The 10,256-nt window shown below is 40.8% G+C and overlaps 1 pseudogene; it reads left to right on the top strand.

The window, feature by feature from the left end:
• Positions 1-974: 974 nt before the first annotated feature.
• Positions 975-9,766, top strand: LOC110587517 (annotated as a pseudogene).
• Positions 9,767-10,256: the final 490 nt, after the last annotated feature.

Here is a 10,256-nt window from a genome sequence, read left to right as displayed (position 1 = left end):
TGATTTAACCAGGTCACTTATGATAGAGACAATTAACTTAGATTAAATTCTGAATTTAAAAAAAAATTGAACTCATGTTTAGAAAACTCATCTTATGTTTGCCAAGCACTTATACTAAAACCTAGGATATAAAGATTAATAAGATGAGGACATGAACCCTTGACAATGCATTATATGGAAAGGGAGACAGATAGAAACAAATGATAGTTGATCATTGTAATGGGGTAAAGTAAGTGTTGTTGTGAGGTAGTACCAAGTGATGGGTAAAGAATAATGCAGTGGAGGGGTGCTTGGGTGGCACAGTCGGTTGAGCGTCTGACTCTTAGTTGTGGCTCATATCGTGATCTCAGGGTTGTGAGATTGAGCCCCGAGTGGGCCTCCACACTCAGCATGGAGTCTGCTTAAGACTCTCTCTCCCTCTCCCTCGGCCCCTCCCTACCACATTCTCTCTCTATCTAAAATAAATAAGTAAATCTTTTTAAAAAAGAAGAAGAATGCAGGGGAAGGGATAACCAACTGTTTGCATAAATCAGGAAAATTTTCAGAGACACTTCTATTTGCTAAGCCTTGACAGAAGAGCAAGGGGATCGCAGAAAGTTGAGAGGAAGAGGAACATTCTTACAGAAAGAAAACCCATGAACAAGAAAGGCACAAAATTATAAATGGCACCATGTATTCAGAAATTGTCAAGATGTAGTGAGTGGCAGGAATTGAAGCTGGAAAGTCAAACGCTGCCATAACGTAAGGAACCTAGCATGCCAAGTTAAAGCATCTGGGCTTTATTCAGAAGGCAGCATTTATCTGAAGAAAGTTGTAAAGAAAGAAAGTGATAGGAAATGCGATTTTGAGGAAGGCAAGTCTGTGGTAATATGGAGACTTACTTAGAGGAAACATAAGTGAAGACAAGGAGATGAAGGACAAGGCAAATGCAATGGCTTGAGCAAGACAGATGAGGCTGAATCTATCCAGTGACAATGGACACAGATTCTAGATTCCAGAGGATTATCTTGACAGATGTCTTGACAGGTGAGCGCCTGGATTTGGGGTTGAGGAACAGCCACCCCTTGAACCTGTGTCATGTAAGATAGAGTTCTGATTGTTTGACTTAAAGTCTAATGCTTTCAACCTCCTCCTTTCTTTAATTCTCCTCTCTGAACAAGTTGGGTTCTTAGAAGGTGTTGGGTTGGCAAGAAAATTAACTTGACAGATGAATCATCCTGACCATGACTATTACAGCCCACTTTGCATAACTGCCTTATAAGATACTGGAATTGTCCTAGGACTCAACTTGAGTTATGTGCCTCTGTATCTTCAGAGAAAAGTTTAGAAGAGGAAATGCAGCTACTGTTAATAGTTGTGTTTGGCTGTATGTAATACTACTGTGAATAAACCACAGGATTATTACACACACACACACACACACACACGCAGAGTTCTGCAGTATTACACAATTCCCAAGAATCTCATACTTATTGCAGCCTTTAGAATTGGGGTCCAGTGTGCCCCACATGCAGAGGGTGCAATGTGGATGGAGCCCCCCAGGGGTCATGTGATGCGTTGGTGCTGAGTGAAGCAGGTAGTCCAGGCTGATACAGCTGCTTGAGTTCCATTTTCCTGCTATGCGATCTCTGACATGACCTTGCCTCCTGATTGCAAGGTGACTGCAACTCCAGAAATCGTGTCCACATCCTTGGCAGGAATAAAGCTGAAGGAAAATAGAGAGTCTTCTCTAAAGTCTCTGAGACAACCAGCTCAGGAACATTTGCTTGATCTCATGACTAGAACTGAGTTACATTGCCTTCTATAGCTGCAAATGAGTCTAGGAAAATTAGTATGAGGTTGCCCAGAGAAAATCAGAATTCTGTTGGTAAAGAACAAGGGAGTAAGGATATTATATAGGCAGTAAAGTCAGTGTCCATTATACCCAGTAATCGGAATTCAGACACTGTCTGAAGAGACTGAGGATGAGGAGGGGCTGAAGAACATGGTACCCCACACACAATCCAGAATGTTCTCCCTGATTTATCATCTATTATCTTACATATTTTATATATGTGTTTTATTGTCTGTCTTTCCTACTTGAGAATAAGGTTGATGTAGGCAGGAATTTTTCTCTTTCCTTATATCCTGTATTCCCCAATGCTTGGAACTGTGACTGGTACAAAGTAAATACTTAGTGTTTGTTACATAAGTAAATGGATATTCAACCCAGCCAGGGAATCAATGGATCTCAGCTCTCCCCTGCAACATGGTGGAAAGGGCATAAGGGAGGAACTACATATGTGCTACTGAGATGTCTTTGTTTACTTTTTGGTGAAATTCTTTAGAACTTTAAAAAGAAACTTTCAAAAAATGGATCCACAAATTAGTTGGCATGGTCTCACAGATACCACTAATTGGATCTGTAGTAAGAAAAAAAAAATCAGAAGGTAGAACTAAAAATAATACAACTTTTCTCAAAACCCATGCAGTTTGGAACAATTCCTTAAAGCAGAAGGGCTCCAGCAGAAAATACAGGGCTAGAAATTGCCACTAGAAGGAGTAGCTAAGAGATCCTTCTTTTCCAAAGATGCCATTATGAAGAGCAGATGTACTCCAGCCAGGAAGACATCTTAATTTGGAGATTTCTGGGGTTCTGTGCCATCCCAAGTGATTACTTTCACAGGAGGAGAATATTGTCTCTGATTTTCTACTTTGCATGAGTGAGGAGACTCTAGGAATTGATATCCATCATGTACTTGACTGAAAAGAGAAAATGTCACTGTTCCCCTCTCTAACAAAAGGGTCAGTGAGGCCCGGGAGGGGAGCCCTCAGAGAGGAAAGAATTAGAAATACAGGATGAGAATTCCTTGAATAGAAAGATGCAAAATAGAAACTTGACAGTTTCATAGCACAGAAAGTCCAGACTGGGAATTGTAGGAAAAGTGAACAACCAGTGTGTTAACCTACTTCCCTACAGAGTGTGAGGTCTGGCATCCTAAAGATCTACCAGGTGAAAACGCTGGGAATCAAAATCTTCAGTAATTTGAATGAATGATCTATTAATTACCTCTCATGATGGATAGCAATTGCCTCAGTTTTGGTCTGAGACTTGCCTTGAATTAAACTAACCAACTGCAGAGACATGGGTTATAAGGGCAAAACAAAAATTAAAATACCTACCTTCTTATTATAGATGAGTCAACTGAAAGTGTTATACAGTTACTCTGGGATTTCACATGTGTTGATATTTTAGAGATTTAAAAAAAATGTATTAGAATAAACTCTGTGCTTGTTAAATTCCATTTAAAATGGCTTTACTGTGTAATTTTATTGATCTAATAAGAAATTATCAGATAATATTTTATAAAATCAAGATCTATCCCTTAAATGCACTTAACATGGTTTCAATAAACAAGAGACATATTTTCTGCTTCTAGGTTCTCAAAAGTTGAAAATAAAAAGTGCAGTTTTAAACATAAACAGTAAGGACATCAACATTGTAGATATAAAAATGAGTTTATAATGCAGATATAATATTAAAGAGATGGCATTTTGCCATCTGAAGAATTCTAGGCTCAGGGAAAACCATGTTCAAATCCCTGAGATGCCATTTCCTCACTGTGTGACCTTGGGTGATGCACTGCGTATTTCTGAAATCCAGTCTCCTAATCTTTGAAATGAAGATCTGAATGTCTTTTTCTTAGTGTTAAGTGATTTAGTGCGAAAACTAGGCAAATATGCTTAGCACTCTGCCAGGCAAATAGCCGTTTCATGATCATTGTTTGTCAAATATGAAACCAAGTAAGTATTAAAAAGGTTGAGGCAAGAGAGTAAAACAAAACCATCCTGGCCAGCCCTTTCTATTTTAAAATAAGACACCTACGTATGAGATTTGATGGACCATGAAAAAACCTCCCACCTGGAATTATTTCCCCTCCTGTCACTGCTTTTCAAGTAGAGGCTAAGAAATCTCTCCTGGGTGCAATTACTGGTGAATAAGCCTGAGTCCCAACATAGCAAAAGTAACAGTGTGACCTCTTTCTAGGGATTCATTTTTTTAAAGAAGATTTGGTAGTAGATAAGGGGGTTTGCTTTTTGATGTTTGACATCTCCTATTATACTCAGCTCGATTTATTATGCAACCATGATAAGCCCCAGGATGCTATTCTTTGGGACCTGTGACAGCCTTGAATAAAGTCCAGTATGAATCATGCAAAATGGCTTCTCTGAGTTGCTGTGGATTTAGACCCTCTAAAGAGTTACGTTTCCATCTTATTGATCTATGTGAAAATATTTCAAACAATCACACATGAAAATGTTTCTCCAAAATTCCTTATTGGCTGAGTTGAATATTCATGCAGTGCAAAGAGCAAAATACATATTGGGAACAAGTTGTTTTCTAGTAATCAGTCAAGGAGGAAGGATTTCTGGGTTCACTGAGGATTGGCCCACTTCTAACCAGGTCTAGCATTCTAGATATGGCAACCTTGTCTCATTGGCCTCTACTACCATCTCTTATCCATGCCACCTCCTGATAAATTCAGAGCTCAGAGAATCTTGATTCCAGCCCTTGAGTGGAAGATTCTGCCATGTCACTGCCAAGTTTTGTTTATGCCCCTACCTCTAAAATGATTGACATCTGCTCATAAGATCAGGCATCAACTGAAATCAGGATAAATATAATGCTGGACATTACCTGACTCATACTAGATAAATTTAGAGATAACAACTTAATACAACCACACTCCAAACAACCCCTAAAGAAGAAAAAGGAGATGTCTTAGGATTGGGGAAATTAACACTTTGGGTTTTAGGCAGTCACATCAGTCTCTTTTATGAAGTTTCATTGGTAGGAACCAATGGAGACTATACCTCGTATATTATTTAACACTGTGGCTTTCATCTGAATAAGAGGAGTGATAGTTGGGCAACCAGCAGACTCTGAGCATATCGATTGGCATGTGACAAAGTCACGTGAAGGAAGCAGCATTTGGTATTCCAGTTTGCAGTCATGAATAGGGCAGTGGATTGAATGTCTAGGTCATTCAACCTCAGACTGAGTCCAGGCATGCTTTGGGAACAACTCTGTGACTTTGGAATTACCATCCATTATCACTGGCTGTGCCAAAAATTGTTGTCAAGGAAGGAGAGATAGGTCTAAGCCATCCAGCTCTGTCTCATTATCTCACTCTTTTGGGTTCAAGGGAAGGGAAATACTAGAAAAATTTCAAGGGCAATTGGCCCCTTCAGGCCAGCACTAATAAAATATTAAATCTCAGTCAGTGGAGATCCCCATGTATCCATCACACTAGGTCCTATTCTTCCTTTTGGAGGGAGGAGGTGAAATCATTTACCAAAACTAGGTTCAACATGTCTGCAAGTCTCCTAAGACTACTAGTGAAGCAAGATAATCTCCATACCTTTTTTAAGGCTATTGACATTTCCATTAAAAGGTTCTCACAGAAAAAAGCCAGAGTCCCAAAGTCCCCCAGAGATATTCAAGGGATCTTGTCCCTACAGATGCTCCCCTATTTCAACTGCAGGATCCCACAAAAACTGGGCCTGAGTTGGGATGGCTTGTATGTGGCCCATTTCCATTATCCCCCTCCTATATCCACAACCAGCATTGCTGCTCAGTAGATCACGCCTATTCTCAAAGCCCTTTTCCCTGGTCGAGTACTTCATCTTTTTCCCTTCCTGAGATCCCAGAACAAAACAGAGGCCTAGGTGAACAATTAACTCAGCTTATCATTGTTTGAGCTGCGGCTCTCTGGGCTACTTTGGGAGTTTCCCTGACTCTTTTTAAGAACGGTGGCTCTAAGAATTAATGCAATTTCTAAACGGAGCCTCACAAATTTTACGTAAGTGCTTTATGCACTTGTGAATCACGTATCATGTTTTGTAGGTACCAAGAGGGGTTTGATCACATGCCATCTCAGTCAAGACCTGCTTCATTCTCCCTCTGCCGAGGGTCACAGAAGGCAGAGTAGTAGAGGCAGAGGCCTTGCCCTTGATGTTTGTTGGGTGAAGTGTGCTAAGAAATCAGGTGAAGGGAAAAGATACTTACCCGTGGGCAGGGGCCTGGGCACTCTGACTACCACCAGCTCCTCTTCCTCACTTCTCATATCCAACTCAATAGGACTTTTGTACCTACTTCTCAGATGGCTCTCAAGTTCACTCCCCCGCCCCTTGCCCACTGCCTTCTGGCCCTTCCAACTAAGAGACTGCCTTACCTCCTATCTGGTTGCTCCTGGCTCCGACTGATATCTTGCTCCACTGCCCAGTCAGTCCTCCTGAAGCATGCTCAAGACCTCTGACATGTGTCACCTTTCAGTTTTTATACAAACTCTTTAACCTGGCATATGAGGTTTTCTAAATTCTAGCCTTGCCCTCTCAGCTCTATGTTCTGCTCCTATTCTAGTTCTTATCCAGAGTTACGTACTGCCCCTGTACACAGTGTGCCCTGGACACTCTCTGTTAGTCCCTTTCCTAGAACTGCTGCCTTCTTTCTTCCCTTCTAATGCCCAAATAAATGCTTAGATCCAGATCAAACTCTGGCTCAGCTGTGAAGCATTCCCTGATCCTCTGTCCTGGGACTGCTCACTCTCTCTCCTGTGCTCTCTTAATAAATCAGACTGCATTTCCCTCTAGTCATGATCAGTGTCCTTTATTTTATTGTTCACTAGATTGGGAACTCAGAGAATGTAAAATTGTTATCTAGTATAACTTAGGATCTGTCATTGCAGGCATAAGAGCCTGGCACAGAATACAAATATGATAAATATTGAATGATTCCACCTGCTGATCTGGCTTTCCCATTTTACCACCTGGGTGTTTATTTACAGAGACCTTATGGTGTTATGGTTAAGAGTTCAGCCTTTGGGAGCCAAACTATCTGGATTTGAATCTTGGCTCTGTCCCCTCATATCTTTGTTATCTTGAGCAAATTACTGCATGGGGATAATAATATGGACCTCACATAGTCAACATGAGAATTAAATGAGTTGATATGAGTAAAGCATTTAGAACAGTGCCTGGTGCACAATAAACATTCAATAAAGGTTAGCAAGTTCATTTAGCTAAACTCTCTCTCACACATGTGATCACTGAAGAAAAAGGACAGAGTGGTAAGTTGTACTGGGGTTTTGTTCAAAATGATCCAGGGAGAGAACGGGTCTGGAGAAGAAAAAGCCGGGCAGATTCCACAGTCCAGGACGACAGTGGGCCAGGATGAGGGAGTTTGAGAAAGGGGTGGGTGGGTCCAGAGTCCCAGATGGGCAAAAAGGTCAGAGTCTGTGACAGCAGCACCATGAACAGCATACAAAATGCCTAGCCCCAGGGCATATGGGGCTTGCTGTCTGTTCCACGTTTGCTTTCCCTTCCAATAGGCAGTCCTGGAAACTCAAGCAATAACAGAGTCAGAGGAAACCAAAGGTCTCACCTGGGCCCAGGCCCATGGAGGAAAAAACATAGATCTAAATCATCTCACACTGACATAACCAGAGTGTATGCAGCCCACACATCCCCTGGGCTAATACCCTCTACATTTCCATCTTCTACATCATGCCATGCCTTTTTCTTGTAACCTTCACAGTTATAGGTCACCACTCTAGGCAGCGTATGAGCTGTGAGGAATGCAATGCCAAATGACAACTCTTGGACTCTTCCTTCAGTACCTAGCTCATTTTCTTTTCATAAAACATTCAAAGCACTTAAAATTATTACTTCGTTCCTGAGTCATAATGTTGTTGAAGCTTATAAAAATCATTTCAGTGTTAATTCCCCTGGCTCAACTCTCTTATATTCTTCCTTAGAAGTTGTATATAATTTAACCAGAAAAAGTTTTTCTTTCTCAAAACAAACTGGGGTAATTAGAAAATAGATGAAGAGAGGAAAATGAAATAACTGCTAGGTGAATACAGGGTTTGGAGTTGGGAGTTAGAAATTAGGGCAATCACCTAGTGAGCCTGGTTCACTGACTTCTTTGTTATAAAATGACCATTTGACCTGGGCCTTTACCCCCCAGGCATTCGCACCATCAACCACGGGCCGAGGTACCATATGCAGCCAAATAGAACTATTGGTCTTTTTTACTCTTTCTCGTTGACAACACTGGTCAACCAGTCTTGAAAGTGCAAAAGTCATGCTGAAGACAGCTCAGGCATAATGTATCAAACCAAGAATTTTGGCTTTCTTCAGAGTCCATTTCTCCCTCAAAAGAGCTACTTCAAGTGATGGATGGGATGTGAGGAAGCTGCAAGCACAGCTCCCAGCCATGCCTCCTGGTGAAGGGGACCATGGAGCTGCACCTGAGCTGCTTTTGCAGGAGGCACAGAGGCAGGATATGGATTATGACTTTTCTGGGAATAGAGTCTATAAATCTCTCATCAAGATTCTCAGAAAAGGATCATGACTTAGAAAGGATTAACTCATTGTCCCAGAGATCCAAGAGAGAACATCACAAAGGATGTCCTGATATAGCATTTTAGTGATTTAAAGGGAAGCTCCAGGATAAACGATTGGTGTCTCTTTTACAAGAGGTGGACACCACTGAACAGGAGACTATTAAGCCAATAGATGACTTCCAGAAGTCATAGAGCATGGGACTAACGCTGCAGAGGACTTAGTCCAAGAAGGAGAAATCCCGGGCGCCTGGGTGGCTCAGTTGGTTAAGCGACTGCCTTCGGCTCAGGTCATGATCCTGGAGTCCCTGGATCGAGTCCCGCATCGGGCTCCCTGCTCGGCGGGGAGCCTGCTTCTGACTCTGACCCTCCCCCCTCTCATGTGCTCTCTCTTTCTCATTCTCTCTGTCTCAAATGAATAAATAAAATCTTTAAAAAAAATAAAAATAAAAAAAAATAAAAAAAGAAGGAGAAATCCCCAGTCTTGGTGGTGTGTGAAAACAGAATGGGAAACTGGGATGCTTTACCAAAAAAGCCTCACGCATTCAGTTGGACAGGTTACCAGAAATGACCATACTGGTTGATGCGCCTTGTTTATCTGCTCAGTCAGATAACTCAGTTCTTAACATAGTAAAAGACTACATTTTTAACCATAGTACAGTGGCATCTCAACCACCAGAACACATACAAGAACTAATAATGAACCCTAGAGGCCTCACAGTACAATGGTGTAAGGTGGATGGTGACTTTGGAACCCAAGATTATAGGTACCAATTCCATAAATGTGCTTCCAATCATTTTAAGGACATACTTGTAACCCTGACATGGAACTCACAGCATTGCACAGAGACTCCGATGTTGATGATCAGTTCTGGTAGGGGAGATGACTGATAGGAGTGGAGTGCTTAGAGCATCCCCCAAATAAGTCATTCCATATTGGTGCCTAATGAGTGGAAAGCTGGCTTTGAGAGATACCGTTTGAGCCATGGAAGACATAGAACACACCAGAATGATTCTGAATCCAGCTCCAGCACTCCAGTTTATTTCTGTGGGCAGGCATTAGCATTCATAGTTGAAATGCTCTGTAGAAGGATCAAACATTGTGCATTAGTACAAATGTTGCCATTTTTTAAATGGAAAAATATAATCAGCTGCCCAAAGTTACTTCTGGGCAAAGAGGTCAGTGGAACTCTCCCATTTGACATTGAATCTGTGACTCTAGGAACCATCAATAAATGACAAAGGCAGAAACTTCAAACTTCAAAGAACTATTAGCTTGAATAACAGAAGTGAATGTTGACTGGTTACTTGATTAATCATGGGGTTTTCTTTACTTTGGATGCTTGTTTTTCTATCTTGGATGGAAAATGTTAGTATTTTAGATTTTTGGATGACTGGCTTTGGTTTGTGGGGTTTCAACACAGCTGTTCTGAGCCTAGTTTACTTGTCATTGGTAAAAAAGGTTGGATCCATCTCTCAGGCTATTTGGAAAAAGCAAATGTTTACTGGATTCATTTTGGAATATTTTAGCAATAAGATACTTGAATGCTGTGGACAAAATCATAATGCAGTCCATTTTATTTTTAGCATAATGCTAATTACAATATCACATCACAATAAAATTGAATTGGCCATAGAAGTACAAGTACAGAAAGATCTATACCCTTCCACTATACTTCTTCTTAAAGCTGGTTATTAGAACTGAAAAAAATAATATTATTTGATTAAATTTCCATCCAAGTCTAGGTAAAACTTAGAATAAAACAATAGGAATAGACCTAATGAAGCCAGAGTTCTGTAATATACCTTACTCTTATACTCCTCACATGAGTATGTGGCATATACTCTCCATATCCAGGTATTTTGTAAGGA

The sequence above is a fragment of the Neomonachus schauinslandi genome, chromosome 10 (assembly GCF_002201575.2).
Source record: "Neomonachus schauinslandi chromosome 10, ASM220157v2, whole genome shotgun sequence".
Lineage (NCBI taxonomy): Eukaryota > Metazoa > Chordata > Mammalia > Carnivora > Phocidae > Neomonachus > Neomonachus schauinslandi.
This window is presented reverse-complemented; position numbering and strand designations above follow the sequence as displayed.